The following is a 25,186-nucleotide window of genomic DNA, read 5'->3' as shown; positions in this document are numbered from 1 at the left end:
CCACTATTTCGAAATAACTACTCCCCAAACTAATTACTCCCCAGTGCTTTCTGAGGCTCTAAGTTGAGGTTGCGTGTCCACATTAATGAAGCTTGCGTCAGACTAATTTTGAGGCTTCCTTTGTAAAATCAGGAGTTATTAAGTCAAATTTAGTTATTTTGAAATAGTTTCATAGTGTAGACAATGCCCTGAGTATCCTAAAACTGGCATGTAGAGGGTTGCAACCTCAAAGCTAGGACTGGAGGCTGAATGGCATCCCTCCGCCTCACAAATTGGGAATATACAAAAGGATGGATTCAGTCTAACAGAAAATCAAAAGACAGAGAATTATATTTACATTCTGCCAATATTATTAAAAAAATCAGGATTCCCAAAACCAGACCTGTTTGCCCTCAGAAAGCTTAGTTTATGGTAGCAATTTACATGGCCTTTTGTTTCTCTCTGCATATGGGCCTTTACCATTTGATCATGATGGCTGCTCTTCTGAGGAGACTCATTTTGTCTTGCATAATGGTGACAAAGATCAGGGGTTATTCGTATATACATTAGGGACTAAAATGTTTGGCCACATTCTGATCTCAGGGTTACAACCCTAAAACAGAATGCATGAATTCTGTGTTGGCAGTTTACAGAAGACTTTCCTTAAGGCCTATATGTGACCATCCGAAGTTAATTTAATGTAACCACACAAGAGGTGTAAGGGAAATCAATTGCAATGAAGGCAGAATTGGCCTCTTACATTTACTGTTAAATCAACAGAAAATATTTGTGAATTGAGTGCTACTTGTTAAGAAATAAGGATCAAAGATTCCAGCTAAAGGAAATCACTTTCCAAAATAATCCATATGACTGCCATGGAAACTGCTTTTTTTTTTCAGTAACCAAGGGCCAGGTGCGCTTCTCGTGTGCAACAAAAAGTCAACAGAAAAGGGAACAAAGCCCCCAACCCTAGCTGAAGAGGAAGTGCTACAGTCCTATACCATGTTTTCTATGTCACCAGAAATCTGCAGAAGCTTCTTCATTCAAATACCTGATCATTGGAGACTAGCAATTTGGGATGCAAGTATCTGCCCGAGGGTTTGGAACTGGGGAATAGCTGCTCTGTACAGCCCTGATTCCATGCAAGTCTTGAGGCTTTCCCTGTAACACTGTATATTGGAGATAATATTGCTTCAATCAACAATTCCACACTTAATTCCAAACCTCCCTCAGAGACTGCAGGCAAACCGGGAGGAGCCAATGGAAGCCTGATTAGGAAATATACAGCAAATAGCCTACATATCAGCCCATTATAAGTAAAATAGACTATTATAACAGACTATAAAACCAAATAGTTTGGCATACCAGCATTGTGCCACTAGAGGACATAAATGGAACATATGAAAATGATCAGGGAACGTTTATCAAACCAACTACTGTAATGGGAATAAAATCTGCCACAACTGCTACATGGAAAAAGACAATTAAGTCTGACTATGAATGTGATAGAAAGGTTTCCTAAATGCTGTGCTAGGTAAAGAAAATAGTTAGATCCACAGTGTCCAACATGCTAGCTACTACCGCATGTGGTTGTTTGGCCAGTTGAGTGTGGCTAGTTGGCTTGAACAATGTGGCTATTTGGCCGGTTGGGTGTGCCTAGTTCTCTATAGCCGTAGCCACTAGTAGAACTAGTGGAACACCACGGAGCTAGACATTAGTCGTAAGTTACTGCTAATGGTTTAGCAACTACAAAGTGAACTACATCCCCCTATACCACCAAGGTCCCCGGAACCCTTCATAGTGAAGGGAGAGCAGGCATTTTTCCACCGCTGCCCTCTCTTAATGTTCCCACTGGCAGAAGCAGGTTCGTTCACACCAGGAACCCTGCTTGCAGGAGATGTGCCTGGGAAGTTCAGTGTGGCCGCCAGCTCCCCTGGCTAGTACCAGCCACTTTCTCAGCAGCCCAACCTCCCACTGCCCCAAAGGTAACACAGGTTCCAGATGTTATACCACCAGTGCTTGCCCTGTAAAGGCAGGGGATTTTTTTGTCTCAAGGGGGCTTACAAAGAGGTCTTAAGCTAGTGAAATGTGGCATAGACCCAGGGATAGATCTAGTCCAATATCCACAGCTTCATTCCCTACACACCTATCTTGCAGGCGTGCTCTAGTGCTACATAGTAAGTCTGAGGGACAGAGAGTCCCTGTCTATGCCTCTTATCCCATTCCCAGAGGACAGGGTTTTACTCAGAGTGTTCAATGTGCAAAACCCATCATCTAAACGCTAGCTGACAAAAAATTGTCTCCACGTGCAAAACATAAACAACAAGGAGCCTGGTAGCACCTTAAAAACTAACAATTTTATTATGGCATAAACTTATAAAATAAAATTGTTAGTCTTTAAGGGTATGTCTACACTACAGCGCTAATTCGATCTTAGTTTGACTTAGTTAATTCGAACTAAGCTAATTCGAATTAGTGCATCTAGACTTAAAAACTAGTTCGAATTAGCGTTTTGCTAATACGAACTAGCATGTCCACACAGAGTGGACCCTGAACTGAGGTTAAGGATGGCCAGAAGCAGTGCCGGCAGGGCATCAGATGAGGACTTAGAGCGTGTAGCTGCTGTCTCAGGCTAGCCGGGGGCTGTGCTTAAAGGGACCTGACCCCCACCCCGGACAGACAGTTCTCAGGGTTTCCCGCTTGCAAAGCAGTCCTGGCTTGGAGTGCCCTGAGTGCCCACACGCGGAACATCACAGCACTCGGCCATCACCCCGGCTGCACTTGCCGCAGGCTGCCATCCAGAGGGGAGGGGACAATCGGGGGGCTGCAGGAGAACTTCCACCCCGAGAAGCCCACAGAGCCAGCCCAGTCCTCCCCATCAGGGGCGCGTACCCCATTCCTCCCTCACTTCCTTCCACTTACCGTTCCCTAGCCCCCCCTTCCTGATGTACAAAATAAAGAAAACTTGTGTTCAAAAATAGAATCTCTCTTTATTGAACAAAACTGGGGGAGACTGGGAAAAAGAGGTGGGAGAGGAGAAGAGAGAGGCTGGGAGAGGGGAGGGCAACTAAAATGATCAGGGGTTTGGAACAGGTCCCATATGAAGAGAGGCTAAAGAGACTGGGACTTTTCAGCTTAGAGAAGAGGAGACGGAGGGGGGATATGATAGAGGTCTATAAAAGCAAGAGTGGTGTGGAGAGGGTGCATAAAGAAAAGTTCTCCATTAGTTCCCATAATAGAAGGACTAGAGGACACCAAAGGAAAGGAATGGGTAGCAGGCTTCAAACTAGTAACAGAAAGTTCTTCACAAAGCAAAGAGTCAACCTGTGGAACTCCTTGCTGCAGGAGGCTGTGAAGGCTACAACTAGAACAGAGTTTAAAGAGAAGTTAGATCAAGTCATGGAGGTTGGGTCCATGGAGTGGTATTAGCCAGGGGGTAGAAATGGTGTCCCTGCCCAAAGTTTGTGGAAGGCTGGAGATGGATGGCACGAGACAAATGGCTTGGTCACTGTCTTTGGTCCATCCCCTCCAGGGTACCTAGGGTTGGCTGCTGTCGGCAGACAGGCTACTGGACTAAATGGACCTTTGGTCTGACCCAGTACGGCCATTCTAAGTTCAGGGCTCAGAGTCGGGGGTCTCAGTGGACCACCTTGATTTTCATACAAACCTGCTCCTGGGTGGCCAGGCTAGCAGCTCTCCTGCCCTAGACGGCCACTTTCCTGTGCCTAGTGCGGAGATCGTGGACGAGGTCTACGATGTCCGCACTAAACCAGGCGGGTGCCAGCCTCTTACGGTCCTGGCCAGGCTCCCGAGAGCCGCCAGCCTGGTCCCGGCAAGAGGCGGAGGGCTGGGGGGCATCGGGTGGCTGGCTCATGGCGTGCCAGGTGCAGGGTCTGCTGGCTGGGTGCTGGCAGGCTTGCACCTGGCACGGGCACCGTAGCCAGCCGGTGCCCCTTTAAGAGCTCCGGGGCCGGGAGGGGGGCATACGAGTTTCCCTGGTGGTGCCCAGAGTGGCCACCAGGGAAAGCTGGGAAGGGCTAGCCTCCCACTAGTTCGAATTAAGGGGCTACACAGCCCTTAATTCGAACTAGTAAGTTCGAACTAGGCTTAGTACTCATGCAATGAGGTTTACCTAGTTCGAACTAAGCGCTCCGCTAGTTTGAATTAAGTTCGAACTAGCGGAGCGCTAGTGTAGCGCCTATGAAAGTTAATGCGAACTAACGTCCATTAGTTCGAATTAACTTTGTAGTGTAGACATACCCTAGGATGCCACCAGACTCCTTGCTGGTTTTGCTGAAACGGTGTGACACATCTACCACTAAAAACCATCCAAAACATAACAATTTAGTGTAGAAAAATAGAAATAGTCTGGACAGCTTTATATGGGGAGAAAAAAATCCAGCTTGGCATTTTAGTAACAGAGCAGATGGGCTTTGCTCCCTAGGTTTGGGATGTCTTCTTTTTGAGGTTATTATATTTTTTAGCTGAGCAGTCTATCCAGGCTCTAACTAAATTCCTTGCATATTTTCTTGCTTTCAATAACTGAATGAAATATATCAGCTTTTTGTAATGCTGTATCTGCTTGCTCGCTTGTTTGTTTGTTGATCGCTTCCTTTTCCTGTTATGTGTATTCCATGAGGTCATTCCAGATATAGCTAAGTGGGTCATTATGCCATATGTTTGTTTACTATGTGTGTGTTAGACCTTTTGTGTGCTATTTTTTACTTGTTATCCATCATTATATGTATTTATCTTCCTGTAACATATGGAACAGTGGGAGGGATATATATATGGAGGCAACAGATGGTAAGATTCTGTGTGATTAATATGTTCTCATAATTTTATTGTCTCTTAAAGTTCTACTTGTAAAGTGCCATTTCTTTTTTCAGCTCAGTTTTCTTTCGTTCATTATTCCTGTACGTTGTTAAACAAATTTAAAAGATCAGTGTCTGGTTTTGTGGTTTCTCTTTTTATCGCATGTCAGGTGTTATTTGTATTAGAAGTGATTCATAGATTTCAGGCAAGGTGGAATTATCACTGTAATCATCTAGGCTGACCTCCTGAACAACACAGGCCACAGAATTTCACTTGGTGATTTCTACAGTGGGAGGGGCTGTTCTTCCTTAGTCCATAAATGAGCACTTATCAATATTATTCTGCTCAATTTCAAGTGGAATCACTGTGAAACCAGTACAAATATTTTAGAAGACAAAACAATAATTCATTTGTTTACATTAAAGCAATTACAAACTAAAGGGTGTTAGTAGTTATGGAGCTAGCTTGATACCAGTGTAGAAGTTGCCAATAAAGACAAGTGGTTCATGTATGTTTTCACATGACCTCAGGCTAGCAGTTATCCAATCAGTGCTCAAGAGAGAACTGAAGAGGATATTATATACAGAGAGCTGCAGCTGATGTGGACTCCGATTAGGCTCAGTTGAGTTACAAAAAACCAAGAGGACATGAATGGCTGTCAGGGAGATTTCTCCTAACATGTAACATTTTGGTTACAGGTGAGTGTTATGCCACCCTTTATCTATTAGGGAAGGCCTGATTAAAATAATGTAGCGTGTACAATGAATGGAGTATTGAATGGACTTAGAACAGTGATACTCAGGCATGAATGGCTCTTTAATATGTTTCCTATGGGTCTGTGAAGCACATGATATTAAAATGCTGTGTGATTGAATTATTACCCAGTCAGATACTGTTGTGATATTATTAACCAAGTATCGCTGATAAAATAATACTTGGTCAGTCATTTTTCTGTGAGAATATCTATATCTATATACACTCTCTCTCTCTCTCTCTCTCTCTCTCTCTCTCTCTCTCTCTCTCTCGCTCACACACACACACACACACTATATTTGAGAGAGTTTGTGTGTCCATCCACCTGTGGGTCTCTCTGTTCAAGATCTCTCCCTAAATGGTAAGACCCTAAAGACCACCAATTTTGGTATGCAGCTTCCTCCTATCATAACAATTGATTGTTTCCAGCAAACGGAAAGGGGGGGGGGGGGCTATGATAGCAGGGGCAGTTATAATCCCAAATGACCACAGAGGGGCAGCAAGCTCCCCAATCCTGAAGAGCAGCCACTGGCCAGCCAGCGCAGCCTCTGCCGCTACAGCTTGGCTCTGGACAGCACCTACCACCCAGCGTAGTCCTTAGCACCGTGCTGCCAGGCGGTGGTCCTCTAGGAGGAGTTCTTGAACAAGCAGGCAAATGGACAGACACACAGGCAAACTCTCTCAAATTTAAAGTAGATCTATATATGTAATGAAACAATGAAGTCACACTTCTGTGGCTCTTTTGGATAATGTTGAACACTAAGATGGCTCCTGAACCACTGAGGTCTGAACATGAGACTTAGAGGAGGCTCTGTGATGACAGCCTAATTACAGCTGAGTATACTGAAGTTGCAACTATCAGCTGGTTGCTCTGATTGGGATTCTGTCCCAGCCTGTAAGAAAAAGAAAAGAGATAGTAGGGGCTGATGTGAGGGCTTGTAACTCCTTGGTTTAAGTCAGCTGGCTTGTGGAAGAAGGGCAGTGATCTATAGAATGGGAGCCCTATAGGATTATATTCTGTGCTCTCTCATAAACATTACTATTTGGTTTGAGGGCAAGATTTCTTCATATCAGGCAAACTAAGCCGAAGAAGTCATTGAATTGCACAGGCCTGAGGGCAGGTAAAATGATTCCCAGATCAGCGCTTTCTGGTTTCTGGAAAATCAGAAGTATCTGGCTAGGGTTTCAATGGCACCTAAATACCTTTGAAAATCTGGTCCCCTATGGTATATTTCTCTATGATAGGGACTGGCAGACATTCATTAAACCAGTGGTTCTCAGCCTCAGGCCCACAGGACACATCAGCCCAGTTAGCACATAGCTGTGGCCCAGCAATGTGCTAAAGGCTGTGGGCTGCCCAGCACAGCGGGATGCTCAGCCGAGTGCAGTAGGGATTGAGTCACTGGCCAGCCCAGCCCAGGGCAGGGCAGGGGTTGGAATCTGGGGCTGTCTGGGGTACCGCGCAGCCTTACATAGTCCAGGGCTGCTGCCTGACCCCACAAACTCCAAGGCTGCTGCCTAGCCCCACATGACAGGGGTCTGTAGCAGCCATGCCTTGGGCTTCAGGGTCTGGGGCTCCCAGCCAGCCCTTCAGGATCAAGAGTCCAGGGCTGCCACCTGGCCCTGCAACCTCCAGGGCAGCCAACTGGTCCCATGTGGTGGGGGTCCAGGGCAGGCAGACACCGGCCCCACAAAATGGGGCTTCAGGCAGAGGCACAGTGGGGATCCGGTGTCCAGGAATACCTTCCAATCCTGTAGAGTTGGGATCCAGGACTGCCACACAACCCCACAATTGCCAGGTTGTGGGGCACCTGGTTTGCACTGCTCAGCAGGAGTCCAAGGTGGTCAGCCTACCAATCCCACGCAGAAGGGGTTGGGATCTGGGCTGCCCTTCCACCTGGCTCCTGCAGCCCAAGTAACACATTGTGAGCCATATATGTGTCTACAATGATAAATGGAGACCCACTGCATTCAACCTAAATTCAGTTTTTAAATGCAATGACCTAGGTTTTAGTCTGTAATGTATTCTGAAAAGATAGATCTCCCACCTGCAATCCAGCAAAGAGTTAAACTGAAATGAAGCAAGAGTAAATTAGCAGTTGTTCATAATTTGCTCTCATATCGTCATTATTTTCATGGTTGACGATTGTGCATTGATCACCTTGTCCCATTTATGCAGGCAATTGTATCACACACCCCATACTCCATTATTCTAGAATCGCAGTATAAACATTGCTTTTCATGAAAAAAAGCTTTGGCTCTTACATTACATAATGGCAAGTGTGAAGAATGACATTTTACAAAATGTAAAAAATTTAAGGTTCACAATGAAATGCTTCTCCTGAATGTTGTCTATCAGTCTATCTCCTGTGCCAGTGGAAGGGGAATGCCAATGAAAGAGGCCCAGTTTTAGACATGATTCATTTAAAAGTAGTAGGTAGACCAAAGGAAACTGATGTTTTCTTCCCTCTAGACACAAATCTTGACTGTAAGCTGGGAAAGGGGCACATACATTACTTCTTAGATGTTAATTAGCGATCCTTATCAATCCGACACCAATCGGTTCTTTCTCTCTTGCTTACTCACTAACCCTCTCTTTGGCCTACACTATCCTTTATGATCCCACAGACTTGTAACCAGAGTTAAATTCATATTTCTATACACATAGTTCGGTGATTTCTCCAACAGTCACTGGTCCTTTAGCCTTTTTTCCACCCAGCATTTTTCAAAATGCTGCTTCCTATCCTCTGAAATCATCTCTCTGATCTTCTCCATCCCCTGTGCAATCGTTGGCAAGGAACCAAAATTCCTTCATGAACCACTCGGTTCTCACCTGTTGAAAGTGGACAAGGAAGCATTCCTAAAGGGGCATGTTCTGCCCTCTCATTCACATGACCGATCTCAACTCAGATACAAATCCACAGTACCTAAAAGATTGAGTCCCAGCTCCTCCAGGCATGGCAATTCATAGTACCAGCACCTCTGGGCTTGCTGCATTAGTTATGAATGTAAAATAATTGCTTGAGCCCCTACATCTAATTGCTTGAGCCCCTCTTTCATTGCAAATTAAACACGGGAAGAGGCTTACCTGTATGTGGGACCAGCAGAGACCAATTAAGATTTATGCAGAGTAGATTTCTATTCTCTATTACATTCTATTCTCATATTACAGTATGGCCGTTCTTATGTGCTTAAGTCCTTATGTTCTTACATGGTGCAACTTGAATGGAAGAGGTAGGGAGAAGATTCTCTAAAGCACACAGGGCCCACAGAAAGGAATACAGTGCTCAGACCCAGAGCCATCCCATCTCATCCCAAAGGATGGTTTGGGGCAGCCCCCTCTGATCCCATGTTTTGGGGGCCCCCAGCAGCTGCCTCAACTATCTGATGGACACGGGGCAGCAGCAGGGGTCCCCCTCCTTTCCCTGCATTCACTAGGGTGGCGGGAGCCAGAGCAGCCGGGCAGTCTGCTCTGCTCCACTCCACCCTGCTCCACTGCTGTTTCCTGGCCTGCCACCACAGAGAAGCAAAGGTCAGAGGGCTGGTATGGTGGCACAGCACAGCGGGATAGAGCAGAGTGGAGCAGCTCTGGCTCCCACTGCCACAGCAAGTGCAGAGGGAGGGCAACTCCTACTGCTGCCTGGCCGCCCCTGGTAATTCCTGGCTTGCGTCATGCAGGGCAGGGGGGCAGAGCAGGGGCAGGAAGAGGTGCAGCAGGGCAGGGCTTAAGCAAAGTGGGCAGGAGCAGGTGGGGCAGAGCAGAGTTGGGGTGGAGGCTGCAGCGGAGGGAGGGGCGCCCTGGGCCCTATGCCTGGAGCACTGTGGGGAGGAGTTGCCCGAGACCCTGCATTCCTCTAGGAATGGCGGTGTTAAGAACCGTGGGTGCAGAGTGCTGTTCTCAAGTCTGTCACTGCCTAGTCTCTCTTTCACCAGTTCCTCTCCTGTTTCCATGTCAGAGTCAACATGGGCCCTGTTCTGATATCCTGCCAACATTGAGCACTGCCTTACTTTTCCAATGGCCCCATTAATTTTAATTTGACTCCTGCTGAAATAAGATACTGTTTGTCATGAGTAAGCATGCCACACTCAGGCCCAGGCTAAGAGATTAGCTGGGGTACACCAAAAATGTAATAAGCAATGGCAATGTAAAGATGCTTAAAGCTAAAATTACAGCTGGGATAGGAAGAGACACTTCCAATACTAGATCTCCTGACAATACTAGACAAGCTGAAAAAGATTCTCTTATAAAATCTCCTGCTTTCATTGGGGAAGAAAGGACTTGGGTTACGTATTAAGTTATCTTTCTGTTTGTGTTTCATGGAACTAAAACCACAGCGCCTAGCACATTTCAGGCACTATTGCAATACACACATATATAATAATAAAAGACATTATGTATTTTCCTGCAATGCTTATTACCTCTGCCGATAGCTATAGCTGTAGCCAATTCTAGATGATTACAACATGCACACAAAAGAGCTGGGAAACACTTGTGTTTCTAAACAGCTTACCTCTTCAAAAAGGACAATGTTTATTGAGATAAACAAAGAAAGGATGGTTGTTTTAGATCTCTATGACTAATGTTAAGACACAGCTGGTAAGTAACATTAGGTAATCACATACATAGACTGCAAACTGGGAACATTATGCTAACATACCTTCTATAATTTTATTCCCTCCTCAGCCTTGCGTTTATTCAAAGCTGCAGCTGGGATACCGGCTTTCGTACATTAGAAACCATTAGTAAAGCAGCATGACTCATCATCTTTCACATGTGTTATTTTAACTTAGTCACTCGTGCAGTTCTTCTAGAACAGTAACAATACAAGGAAAAGGGGCTATTTTTTTCTGAGATTTGTGATTTATACACACTTTTTGGCATTCCTTTCATTTTAGCTCATAAAAAATGAAAAGCAGACAGTTCAGTGATATTAATCATATTTATTCTGTCAAGTATGTATATCTAATGTAGCCATGTCTTGAACATTTCTGATTGGTTGTTTAATAGTCTGTGCAGATTGTAAGTAGGAATTTGATTTTTATTTTGATCATTTTTATGACTAATATTGAGGTCTATTTTTAAGCATTTTTCAGTTATCAATTTAAATTTTCACAGTTGCAGGAAATGCAGGGGAATCATCAGGCAATGGGGAGTCAGGCCATAATTATTAACTGACAGTACACCCTGAGATTATAAAGCTTTAACTTTTTCAGCCATTGTAACACAGACCGTCTACATCACCTGTCAAAATGCACAATGTAAATATCTTTAAATCACACTCCTGTAAGTTCCCAAGAGCATTTTTCTTATTTTGCAGATCTGTGCATCTTTATTATCAATCAGAATAGTTTTTATCGGTCTGTGTGTAGGGTGAAATCAGCATTTATTGACATTTAATTATAAAAATCAAATTCTTCCATAAGTAGATATAAGTTATGTCGCTTGACTCTATGATTTTTGTAGGCTACAGGTGGCAACTCAATCTACTGAAAACCAAAAGACAGTAAGCATTGTCATACTGAAAGTATGGGCATTTTCAGAAGTAAAGGAGGAGTCAACTTTCATTGCTGTTGATTTGTTGAAGGACATTGGTGGGATTTTCAGAAGCTCTTATGTGAGTGAGAGCACAGGTCCCACAGGAGCACAAGTCCCAATGTGAGCTGTGTTTGCTAAATCACATAAGTGCTTTTAAAAATCCCATCCTCAAACCTAATGTAGGGTTTCAGGAGTGACATATTTGTGAGGTCTCCATTTCTTTCCTGAGGCTTGGTATAAACTGGTGAGAATGCTTGTGCTTTTCAAGATAATGCATTCTTATTGCATTACTCCCAACAATAATATGCTGGAGATGGGAGAGTGTAAAGAGTTTCACTCACAAGAGGAGCACCTCCTCATGGCAAGATTTGGGAACTAGTATTTGCCTCAGCTGGTTTCCCTTTTCACCGTTTGCTCCATCACTGTGGTAGCCTCTCTTCCGGCAACTTGGCCATGTGGCCAAGTTATGCTTTAATCCACCACTTGTCGGGTAAGAGAGAGTCCAACCCAGCTGTAGTCCCGGAGCCATTCCACTTATGGCAGTTTGGGGCAGCCATCCCAGAACCCATGCTTTGAGAGGCTCCAGGGGCCCAAGGTGATCTGGGAGGTTAGTAGGGAACTGGCACCAGCATTCAGGGTCGGGCCCACCCCTGTACTCACCAGCAGTGGCAGAAGCCATGGGAAGTGGAGCGAACCAGCCCCAGCCTGCTCTGCTCCACCATCTCCCAGACGGGTCACTCTGCCTCACTGCAGTGATGGGTGCAATGGGGAAAGAAAGGGCAGGAAGAGGCAAGGCATAAGATGGAGCAGGGGCAGAACCTAAGGGAAAGAGTGGGATGGAGGCAGGACAGAAAGTGGGTGGGAAGATGTGGGGTGGGGCTTGGGGAAGAAGGGGGGTTGTCCCATGCCCCCTTAGGGATGGTGCTGTATAGTCCAATGACTTTACAGCAGGTCTTCCATCTGTGTCTAGGCTCCATGGTCCTTATACCCCCACTTTTCTCAGTGGCTGTTAGGGAAACTCAGAATCCAACTCTAGACTCAATACTCTAGAATCCAACCGTAGGTCAGCCAAAGGCTACTTCCTCAGATTCCTTGCTGCCTATCTGGGGCATTTCTTACATCTTCTATCCCCTCCAAGAGTGACTTTGGACTCTCTCCCCAAAGCCCTCTTCTGCTGCAAACTTCCTGGTTTTATAATCACTACCCAGTCCATCCCCAGATGACCTTCATTATCAATAATGCCTGGCTTGCGCTCTGTTTCTCTCTCTCTTATTCTGCCAGATATATTAATTGGCCTCTTAGGCCCACATGAACTCCTTTGGGGCCTGAGTCACCCCATGAAAGAGAGAGAGAGTCTGACTCCCTCCAACCTGACCCCAGACAGTGCCCTTGCTACTTCAGCATTCACCCTCTTTAGAATAAATTCTTTGAAATTTACTTCACATTATGCCAGATTATTTCATTTGACTCTGAGATTAAACACTCACTCTGCCATCATCCATTTTTTATTAGCTGATATGAGGTTATTATTTCTCCTTTCACAGAAAACTTAAGACTGCTTTCAAATATAGGTGCCAGTCACAGAACTGCTGTGTTGGCCCCATGTGATGGATCCATTGGGTCAAATTCCCCTGGGTCTGGGTAGGCTCCAGACATTGTCTCTTTCTTTGGCCTCGAGGCTTACTCAGGGTACATCTAGGCTGTGTCTAGACTGCATCCCTTTTGCGGAAAAGGGATGCAGATTAGACACAGCGCAATTGCAAATGAAGCGGGGATTTAAATCTCCCCCGCTTCATTTGCATGAACATGGCTGCCGCTTTTTTCCGGCTCGGGGCTTTGCCGGCAAAAAGCACCAGTCTAGACGGGGATCTTTCAGAAAATAAAGCCTTTGCTGAAAGATCCTTTATTCCTCTTAAAATCAGGAATAAGGGATCTTTCGGAAAAGGCTTTATTTTCTGAAAGATCCCCTTCTAGACTGGTGCTTTTTGCCGGCAAAGCCCCGAGCCGGAAAAAAGCGGCAGCCATGTTCATGCAAATGAAGCGGGGGAGATTTAAATCCCTGCTTCATTTGCAATTGCACTGTGTCTAATCTGCATCCCTTTTCCGCAAAAGGGATGCAGTCTAGACACAGCCCTAGATTGCAGGGTTTTTCCAGAATACTGGAGGCATCCCGGAAAAAACTCCACCACATCCAAGGAACGTGTTTGCTCTTCTGGGTTTTTTTTTTTGCAGAAGAGTATACATGCTCTTTTGAGGAGCCCTGTATACCTAGTTCTATGAAGGATAAGGGCTCCACCGAAAGAGGAGACTTTTCTGCCATTTGGCCCCGTCTAGATGGGGCCAAATGGCAGAAAAGCCTCTTCCAGAAAAGCAATCGGAAAAAGCTATAGTCTAGACCTAGCCTCAACGAGCAGAGAATATCTGGTACCTCTTCTCAGAAGAGGGCTAGCACAGGTTGAACTCCACAAGACAATCCAGTAACTTAAGGACACCCTTCCCAGAGCTCTACTTTCACAGGTACTCTGATTTCTACTTTAACTCTTTGGGATATGTGATGGTTGAAGAAAGACCTTGCAATGCAGAGAAATTTCTAAACCAAACACTCTTCAGTTTTACACAGCATAACAGAAACACAGATTCATGCAAAATAAGAAAACTTATATGTTATTTCTTACCTCAGTTTTCTCACCTCTCAAATGTCCTTTGGGATTTGGTTAACGTTATTTCAGAATCCTGACTCCAGATTCCCCTCTCTTGGACCTAACACTGCCAGTTGGAACCTCTCCCCTCAAGCATTCCCTGTAAGCTGAGTGGTTGGGCAGCCAACAGGAGAGATTCAGGTGCCACCCAGCTGATTAGCAGAGCCCCCACAACCAGCAGCAAAACTACAGTAAGGAGAACCATAAAGCATAAACGTACTGAGAGTTCATAAGATCCAAAACATTCATATACAGAGAGGTCCCCCAAACCATCATTGTCCCCAGGATAAAAATGTGCACAAACCCTTGTCAGGGGAAAAGAGATTTTAAAAGAGGGGGCTAGGGCTGGCCAGATTCAGGAAGCAGAATGGGTACAGGCAAATAACACAGCCACTAAGTCCAGCACCTTGATCCTATTTTCAAAACTGCAGGGTGGTCACCCCACCCGATTAAGGAAGTTGTCATTCAGGCTAGTATTTCCCAGGAGGCACAAAAGGAGAGCCTCTCCCTCCTTTAAAGACATCCATTATTCTTCAAAAGAGGGAGAAGCAGCTCGGGAGAGCAGAGAAGGACAATGAGTCTGAGCCTGTGCCATCACACCATGAGGAAATTCTGCATTGTGACACAGTTCCCATCTGTCAGAACAACCCATGTCTCCCAGAGGGTGCTTGCACTGTCTACGGTGGCCTGCAAACCATCAGAAAATCTGCTTCCTCCATGGACATGCTGTCTGTCTGGAGGATTTTGCTGCTGTGACAGCTCAGCACCAAGGGACCTGATGCCAGTCTTTCATCCAAAAGCACTTAGGACTACCAAGACTAAGATGAGAGAAAACTCCAGGCCAGCCTGCTGCTGAGTGAATGATGCAAACGCAATATTACATCTAAACACATCTGTATTTGTACAGTCCTTCTGCGTCTTGCCAGAATAAACCCTCTCATTTACAAGACACAGAGGCTTGTCCTGCCACCTGGCTCATGACTCTTCCAGCCCATTCACAGACCCCTGTGGAGAACTGGGAACTGGGCCTAAGGAATCATCAGCTTTATCAGCAGGAAACCCTTGACACACAGATCAGGAGTCTCCACCAGGCTTATGGGACATGGGTATGTAGCTCAGCAAGGCATCACTATTCTGAGGAGTCTGTGACATTCCATCCCCCTCCCCTCCCGCCTCCATTTTTTCCAAATTCAAAACTTTGACATTCCACAAATTGTGAGCAGCTCTATAGTTGGTTGGAAATAACGTCAGAGAAGGGGATGGCTGAGATGGGAATTTCATTTTCCTATGCTTCCCAGTAGCAGGGCAATGCATCCAGAAAGGGCTCTGTGTTCTCTTTTCTAGCATAATTTTCAACCAGGCTTTGCACACCTAGGTCTTAGAAAATGCACCCAGGTAAGTCACTGTGGGGCTACAGGGTGCACTATAACTATTTGGCCTTAATTATTCAAAACTATGATTTGATCGGCTGACTAGGCCATTTTGGTGTTACAAGCCCTATGTTCAAATCATTTGCCAGTTACTTTATCAACCTCCTCACCACATTTTCACAATCATCCCATTTAATAATGGGTCTCAATATATGACATTCCCAAGAACCAGTTCTATGGCTGTTGCCGATACACAGGCTACAGGGAAGGCAAGGTTTCACTGGTCTTATTTGCATCAGTGGCAGAGACAAAGAGTTTCCACTTCAGTTTCACAGACAACTGACTGTTGCAGGAGGCTGGAGAAATACCCTTGCAAGATGAAGATACCGAACAACAGCACTGGGTCAGTTAGAATGGCCTTCTCAGTGTGAGCATATTATTAGGATGAAAGACCAACATAATCCAAAGCATATTTACCCAAAGGATGCTGTTACACAGTCAGTTATCACGTGATTGCCAAAAGCCTCAATGATGCAAAAAGTTCACCAATGATGGACACAGACTGAACAGCCAGACAGACTGTCTTAAGGAGATAGCTATAGATTGATCCAGGTGATGCTCAGTCAGTAGCAAAGCTCCATTCTTTGGGGGTTTGTCTTGAAGATGATCAAGATGTGAACAAGCAGGGGAAGCGACATACTTCCAAGTTTCCTTTCTCCAAATATTTCCTATTACTTTTAACAGTTGTTGTTTTAGGAACTGTGAGCAATTTTACACAGCATGGTCTAACATCTACCAGAAATATAACATTAATGCTACCCAATGGAACATACTATTTTATTTATTTATTATAGAAATGGTATATAACAATGTAGCCATCAGGTTTTTCTGTTTGGCAGGGTAATAGCAAGACACTGACACATTGTTTCTGGGCATTTTCTTTACTTACAGACAATTCTTTCTTTACTCATAGGAACAAACAAAAGCAACTCAATGATACTCATTAATACTCAACAATGTGTCAAATGCCAGGGGGAGTTTGAGGGTGAGTGTGTTACGTCAGAATATTGAAGCAATGTCAGCCAAATACCTCTCTCACAGTTTCTAATGGTTTTTGAAGTACACTCTGCAGATTTTAACAGCAAAGTGCATCCTAGAGCCTGTAGGGAATTTTATTTCAGAAGCCTTCCTCCTTCTCATGTTGTCACATTCAGGGCTGGCCATAGGCATTTTGCTGCCCTAGGCAAAATTCAGTATATGTTTTCCCATCTCTTGTGTCCATCTATTATATCCCATCTCATGTTTTGCTATTGTTATTACTTTATTGCATTTAATATTTTGGCATTACTTATCCACTAGGTAATGTAGCTTAAATATGTCTGCTTTGTTCTTCCTTCTCTTTCCCTTTTCTCTTCCTTCACTCTTTCTTTCCTTCCACTGACTGCATATCTTTTCCTCCCTGTTTTCATTTCCCCTTCAAACTAGTCCCCCAGCTATGGAACTCCTTGCCAGAAGAGATAAATCTAAACCTTCTCCCTGAAACATGCTCTTAGTATGGAAAACTAAAACACAAACTCACAGAAGAACAGAAAAATAACTCGTTTTTTAAACTTTGGCATCTAAGTACCAGAAAAGAAATACTGAAAATTGGTACCTTAGAAAAACCTAAAATTGATCTAGTTAAATTAGATAGAAAAATATATTTTTAAAATAAGTCATTTTCCAACTATCTTCCTTTCTCTGAATCCCATATTTTCACTTATCTTTCTTTCACTGTATCATATACAATAGTAATAGAGAGGAAGCCGTGTTAGTCTGATCTTGCTAAAACAAAAGGAAAAACTATGTAGCACTTTAAAGACTAACAAGATGGTTTAATAGGTGATGAGCTTTCATGGGCCAGACCCGCTTCCTCAGATCACATTCTGGAAGAGAATTGGCATGATCATATATCCCAAAGGAATACAATGAAAATGGTATCATGAGCTTTTGTGGGCACAACCCACTTCTTCAGATGGAGAAACTGAGCAATAGAGAGGGGAAGTGATTTGCCCGAGGAAACCCAGCAAGCATGTGGACAAGTCAGGAATAGTACCAGCGTCTCTTCAGTCCAAGTCCAGTATGGTAACCACTGTACCACACTCTTTTAGCCAGGCATTTCCCTCTGAGCTGCACTCTTGTGTGTGGTCACACTACTAAATATCCTGAGACCTAACCAACCTTTGTCTGAGTATAGGTTCTGGGTTCCAATCTGCATTGAAAAATACATGGGTGGTGGATCAGGCATAGCACCTTGAATAAGGCCCTCTAGCCACAAACACAACATTTAATTCAATTGCTAATGTAATACATACCTGTGGTTTCCTGTTATGTGAGAAGTCCACATATTCGGACTCATTCATGTGCCTCTTTTCCTCTCATGTGATTTTGTGAGAATTCTTTGCCTACCCTTTCCCGGGCAGCAATATGCATCACTAACAATTCAAGCTACAAAAAGTATTTTGCCTATTTTCAAATGGGATGAATATAAGTGAAGAAACCAATAAACAAAACCCACAGCCAGCACGTATGTAGTTGCTCTACATTTAGAGCCAGAGTATGTAAGTAACACAATGGTCGACACTCTTGATGGTGAAAATTCATGCCACTCTTTGGGGAAGTCTGGGAACAGTTATTCCTCTAAGACACAAATCATTCCCAAGCTATTTGCATGTGCACTGTGCTACCCCTTAATATGGCGCAACATGCTCCACAAGCCAATTCAGAGTCCATAATGGACTCATAAACAGAACCTCCTCCCTGCCCAGCTGGGAGGTGACATGGAGCTGGAAAAAGGATTAGTCCCTATCCACTATTGATGTCAGTGACTGGTCCTTGGGCAAGAGTCTCAGAGTGGGGGAAGAAAAGCTCCTTACCATCACCACCACCCCCATCAGCACAAGCTAAAATGTCAGACAAAATCCACTTCTTGGGATTTAGTTTGTTCATTTGGAATATTTTGCTGATTGCTCCAGAAGTGACTATCAGTCACTGAAACACTCCCTCAGATGTCTCAAAAGCAGAGGCTTCTCACTACTATTGTTACTGCTTGACTGAGCCTTCACAGTTTTTAACACAGTGCTGAAACAGAAGCTAAGATTCCCAAGACTGCCATCTGCTCAAGAAAGGGGACAAAACAATGAATTGAATTATTTCAACTGAATTAGTGACCAGAGCTGTCCAAAATCTCCCGGCTGTGATGGAAAGCAGATTTCCCATGCACAAAGCATAAGAAGCCAAATAGGTACAAGGTTGTCAACTTTTGGTACAGCTTTTCATGAAACTACGGACATAATCTATGAGCATAAAGAAAAATAGACCTTAAAACCTAAATAAAAAAAATAGATCTCAAGTTCCTTGGCTCTAGTGACACGATACTGTCTCACATTTTTTTTATTCTGTAAATTTAATTATTTTTACAGGGAGAAGGTGGGTGAGGTAATATATTTTATTGGATCAACTTTTGTTGGTGAAAAAGACAAGCTTTGGAGCCACATGGAGCTCTCTCCAAATCTGGGAAAGTTACTCCAAGTGTCATGGCTAAATGCAAGGTGGAACAGGTTGTTTAGCATAAGTAGTTAGCGCCTATTCCATTCAAAGTAGAGTAGCTTATTAACACCTCTGCAGTCAGAGGACAAAAAAGGGGGTTAGTGGGTTACAGATCATTGTAATAAGCCAGATATCTAGGGTCTCTGATTTTTAGTGGTTAGCAGAGTAAAGAATTTATGCTCCCAGGCTTATCCTTTGAAAGTGCTGTGCAAGTTTCTTTTGAAGACATGGACTGAGAGGTCAGATAGAGTGTGGAAAATATTCCCCCACAGGTGATGTGGTGTACTTGTCTTTTATCATTTTCCTGTGTGAGCTCATTTAAGAGTCTGGTTTCACCCACAGAGTGCACTGAAGGAGGTTTACCACACACTGTGATAGGCATGTGTATGGATCTTGAAAGGTATGTTGTGTGGAGGAATAATGATAACTGTATCAGTGGAGATATGTCTGCAGGTCTTGCCTCTGTCGTTCTAGCATGTGGTATGTTGAGTTGGTATGTCCTGGTCTGTAGAGAGCTTGCTTTTGACAATGAAGTTTGGAGAATCTGGAAAATTCTTGGAAGGCCAGAAGAGAGGAATGAGGAAAGCTGGCTCTCAGGATGGAGTCCCCACTGAATATGAGTTGTACCTGTTTGATGATACCCCGTATGGACTCCAGTGTGGTTGTAGGTGGAATTTAGGAGAGTATGGTCAGAGAGGGATTTTATATCTGTATTGAAGCACTTTCTCTTGGTGTATTTGGGGCGCTCCAAGAAAAAAGTCTGGTGTACATCTTAAAACACTTAAAACCACCTTCACCAAACAAGGACACTCCACTAGAGAAGTAGATCTCATCATGAAATGGACCATCCAAATGCCCTGACATAACCTGCTTCTATACAGAAATAAAGCCCCTTCTGACCACACATCCCTAGTTGCCACCTACCACCCCTCACAGGAACCCAAATGATTGTTAGTTCACACACGCACTGAATCATTATAGTAAAATACACCTCTTTTTACACACATTACTTTTTCACTGTTCCTTGGCAAGCACCCCTCTAGGCAAACACCCTAACCATGGTGAGTTCAGCCCAGGAGGGATGGCGTGGGCACTCAAGATGGGGCAAAGCGTCGAGGTGTTTTTTAAAGATCACTGCAGACAATGAGAGAGAAAATTGTAAATTCTGCCACCATTTCCCACAGACAAGGGTCATTGACGCCAATAGCTCACTCCTGAGAAGAACCATGGAGCCATCTTCTGTGCCTGTGCAGCTACAGACCTGGTCCTGTGCTGTTTGCATGTGTGCCACTTTAGTCCCTGCATAAGTGATTGCTGATTGGCATGGGCAAGTTTCCCTCAGTGGGGGGAAGGAACAAAACAACTCAGCCAAGGAACCTTCAGCAGAGGAATGGTGAATACCTCCAGGAAAGTTGCCTGAGACTTCTAGGAAATCTCAGTTTGCAGCCATACGCTGTCCTGACACATTGCTTTGCTGAGGCACAAGGGAATGTGGAACACACTCAAACACAGCTTGTCTTGTACATTTCTATCCCTTCCCCAACTTCTAGGATATACAAAGGACAGTTCTAATTAATATAACCAAGCAGCATGATCTCAAAAAAAATTACTTACCAGGGCACTTCTCTTCTGCATCATGCGTGCTGGGACTGGCTAGGCCCCTGCAGACTGGAAAAGAGGTCTATTTTTAAATTTTATTTTGTTAGTGAAGCAGGAAAGATATGTCGGCAGAGGAATATTGCAGTGTGTACTCCTCCACTGTTTTGACGATGAAATCTGACTTTTGTCAACAAAACTGTGTAGTGTAGACAAGGCCTCATATACATACAATTGTGACGGGGCCTCCAGCCCCACGCCTCTTCCAAGGGATCGCACCTCGTAAACCAGCCCTCGCCAGTAGTCCCCGGCTACTTAGTCCGTCATCCAGCCCCAGCCTCTGGGGGACTCTGGACCAGTGGCACAGATAATAACACTCTCTCTCAGGGCAGTCAGGCTCCATGGCAGGTTACTCCCTCTCTCAGGCCCAGCGGCCGAGTCACGCAAAGCCAGGCCCAGTGGTCTAGTCCATATAACAGTTTGTGCTCCCCCTTCCTTGGGGTCACAGGAGTGCGGTATAGGAAGCCCTGGCCCACACTCTCCACCGGGCCTCAGCCCAGAGCCCTGTTGTTGGTGGGCATTCCCCCAACCACCAGCTCAACAAGGAATCCCTCTGAAACACACCAAGCCCACCGGGTTGCCATCTGGCTCCCTGCCCTGGGCTACTTCCTACTCCCATCTAGCTGCGCAGGGTGTTGCTTGGGCCCAGTCTGCTGCTCTCTCAGGCTGTGGCTCCTGGTTTTAGGCAGGAGCTCCCTTTCCCCTGGTGGCCAGCCCCAACTGATCACCTTCCCTGGCCTTTTACTAGGGCTGCATCTGGAGCATGACCAGCAGGGTCATGGGGGAGGGGCTTTCCACCCAATAAGCCTGTCTACCACCACCCTGGCCAGCGCGGGGTTGGTACACCCCGTCACAACAATAATAAGGGGAAATTGCCTGTTTAGGGTGGAATTTTCAAAAGTACCTCACCCTTCTCCCATTGGAGTCAACTGGGGCTTTATCATTGACTTCAATGAGACTACACCTGAGTAAGTGTTCACCAATATGAGCCAATATTGGACCTTTTAAATTTCTTACTGAAGAAAGGTCTTATTCCGTAGTAGAGACTATTATATTTCTTGGAGACCCACTCAATTAGTGCTGTTACACCAAATGTATGCCACACAATTGTCAGCAATTACTAATGGACACTATATTCACCTTGGGTATGTCTACACTACCATCCTAATTCGAACTAGGGTGGTTAATGTAGTCATTCGAAGTTGCAAATGAAGCACGGGATTTAAATATCCCAGGCTTCATTTGCATCTTGCCAGGCGTCGCCATTTTAAAATCCCCATTAGTGCGGACTCCGTGCCCGCGGCTACACGCGGCATGGAGTAGGTAGTTCGAATTAGGCTTTCTAATTCGAACTACCGGTACACCTCGTTCCACGAGGAGTAACGGTAGTTCGACTTAGAAAGCCTAATTCGAACTACCTACTCCGTGCCACGTGTAGCCACGGGCACACGAGGTGTACCGGTAGTTCGAATTAGAAAGCCTAATTCGAACTACCTACTCCGTGCCGCGTGTGGCCGTGGGCACGGAGTCCGCACTAACGGGGATTTAAAAATGGCGGCGCCCAGCAAGATGCAAATGAAGCCTGGGATATTTAAATCCCGGGCTTCATTTGCAACTTCGAATGACTACATTAACCACCCTAGTTCGAACTAGGGTGGTAGTGTAGACATACCCCTTTTCTCTACTCCTGAATAATAATTGTATTTTAGATTGAAAAAAGGCTGTGTCTCTTTCCTGAATTTGTATCTAGCCAGCTCCACTATTTATTTATTGTTTTACATATATTAGATTTAAAACTCCACACCAAAAAAACACCCATCCAGTGACCATTAACAAATGTCATAGCATAATGAAGAAAAATTACAAACATCAAAATATTCTTACGTAATTATGGAAGATGATGGGGTCCTTTTGTATGTTAACTTACAATTTTTAACTATTATGTACGCAGTCTTAAATGACTTGTAAGGCTCTGTAGAAAGTTTAAAAAACACACAGATGTCCCCTATTTAAAGTGACTGCGTATGTCCAAGCAGCATGTACAAAACACTACATGCATCTGCTCAAGGCAGGGATTTGTATATGCTTTCCCTCTTGTGTACATGCACATCTGTGGCTAGCTCTGAAGCACTGGGAATTGGTTGCTCTTGCATTTTATAAAATGTGGACCATGATAGTTTATTAAAACCCCTTCACACTGTCCTTTTTACCATTGTACCAATACTAGGGTATTAGTGTGTAAACAGAAAGCTGTCTCCTTTGTCATCAGCCTGCTGCTCCTGCCACATCCATTCAGTCTCAGTACAACTGCTCAAGGGCCCTCACCCATGACAGTCCTTAATAAACAGAACTGGCTGCCTAAGGTTCCCTAAGTACAATGTAAGGTCTTACAGCTGGGAATTACAGCTTTAGATGTAGGGAACAGGATGTCTTCTGAACATTCTCTCGCCCTATATCCCTTCAGATCAGCCAGTATCAATGGGATAAGTAACTGCTGGCTATCCTGAGTGGGAAGTAAGAACTTTATCATAGACAGGCTATGACTCTGGATCATACTTTGTTTCAATATTCAAAGAGGCATGTTCATGGCATGATCTAGGGCAAAGGTCAAAACATTATTTCCTTTATACCTTGTATTGCTGTTAGATTGTATTTTTATTGTACAGCATGTTAGAGTAGGAGATCTCACCCCAAGCTTTAGGTTACATTGCCTTACTTGTGATTGCAGCTATTTTACTTTCATTTTTTACTCAAGGCATTTTTCTCTAAAGGTTTCATAAGAATGTCCATCCTGAGTCAGACCAAAGGCCCATCTAGCCAGTATCCCGTCTTCCAACAGTGGCAAATACCAGATTCCCTAGAGGGAGTAAACAGAAACAGGTAATCATCAAGTGATCCCTCTCCTGTCATCCATTTCTATCCCCTGACAAACAGAGTTTAGGGACGCCATTCCTACTTATCTTGGCAAATATGTATTGATGGATCTAACCTCCATACATTTATCTATTCTTTCTTGAACCCTGTTACAGACCTGGACTTCACAATCCCCTCTGGCAAGGAGTTCCACAGGTTGACTGTGCACTGCATGAAGAAAAACTTCCTTTTGTTTGTTTTAAGCCTTCTACCTATTAATTTTATTTGGGGAACCCCTAGTTCTTATGCTATGGAAACAAGTAAATAACTTTTCCTTATTCACTTTATCCATACCTATCATGATTTTATAGACCTCTATCATATCCCCCCCTTAGTGTCCTCTTTTCTAAGATGAAAAGTCCCAGTCTTTTTAATCTCTCTTCATGTGGGACCCATGCAAAATCCCGAATCAATTTTTGTTGCCCTTTTTGGAACCTTTTTCAATGCCAATATATCTTTTTTGAGATGAGGTGACCACATCTGTATGCAGTATTCAAGATGTGGGCATACCATGGATTTATATATACATAATAAGATATTTGCTATCCCTTTCTTAATGCTTCTTAACATTGTTTGCTTTCTTGACTGCTGTTGCACATTGAATGGATGTTTTCAGAGAACTATTCACTAAGACTCCAAGATCTCTCTCAAGGGGTGATAGCTAAAATTAGTCCCCATCATTTTGTATGTGTAGTTGAGATTTTTTTCCAATGTGCATTACTTTGCAATTAATCAACATCAAAATTCATTTGCCATTTGGTTGCCCAATCACCTAGTTTTGTGAGATCTTTTTGAAGCTCTTCAGTCTGTTTTCATTTTAACTATCTTAGGGTATGTCTACACTACCCCGCTAGTTCGAACTAGCGGGGTAATGTATGCATACCGCACTTGCTAATGAAGCCCGGGATTTGAATTTCCCGGGCTTCATTAGCATAAGCGGGGAGCCGCCATTTTTAAATCCCCGCTGCTTCGAACCCCGTGTAGCGCGGCTACACGGGGCTCGAACTAGGTAGTTCGGACTAGGGTGCCTATTCCGAACTACCGGTACACCTCGTTTCACGAGGAGTACCGGTAGTTCGGAATAGGACCCTAGTCCGAACTACCTAGTTCGAGCCCCGTGTAGCCGCGCTACACGGGGTTCGAAGCAGCGGGGATTTAAAAATGGCGGCTCCCCGCTTATGCTAATGAAGCCCGGGAAATTCAAATCCCGGGCTTCATTAGCAAGTGCGGTATGCATACATTACCCCGCTAGTTCGAACTAGCGGGGTAGTGTAGACATACCCTTAAGTAGTTTAGTATCATGTGCAAATGTTGCCACCTCACTCTTCGCCCCTTTCTCCAAATCATTTATAAATAGATTAAATAGGATTGGTCCCAAGACAGACCCTTGGGGGACACCACTAGTTACCCCTCTCCATTCTGAAAACTGATCATTTATTCCTGTCCTTTGTTTCCTGTCTTTTAACCAGTTATTAATCCATGAGAGGACCTTCCCTCTTATCCCATGACAACTGACTTTACATAAAAGCCTTTGGTGAAGGACCTTGTTAAAGGCTTTCTGAAAATCTAAGTACACTATATCCACTGGATCCCCCTTCTTCACATGTTTGTTGACCCCTCAAAGAACTCTAGTATCTTAAAAACAATGAATAGTCCTGCAGTGCCTTAGGGTATGTCTACACTACAAAGTTAGTTCCAACTAACGGACATTAGTTCGAACTAACTTTCATAGGCGCTACACTAGTGCTCCGTTAGTTCGAATTAAATTCGAACTAACGGAGCGCTTAGTTCGAACTAGGTAATCCTCATTCCACGAGGATTAAGCCTAGTTTGAACTTACTAGTTCGAATTAAGGGCTGTGTAGCCCCTTAATTCGA

This window comes from Pelodiscus sinensis, chromosome 2, assembly GCF_049634645.1.
Source record: "Pelodiscus sinensis isolate JC-2024 chromosome 2, ASM4963464v1, whole genome shotgun sequence".
Lineage (NCBI taxonomy): Eukaryota > Metazoa > Chordata > Testudines > Trionychidae > Pelodiscus > Pelodiscus sinensis.
This window is presented reverse-complemented; position numbering follows the sequence as displayed.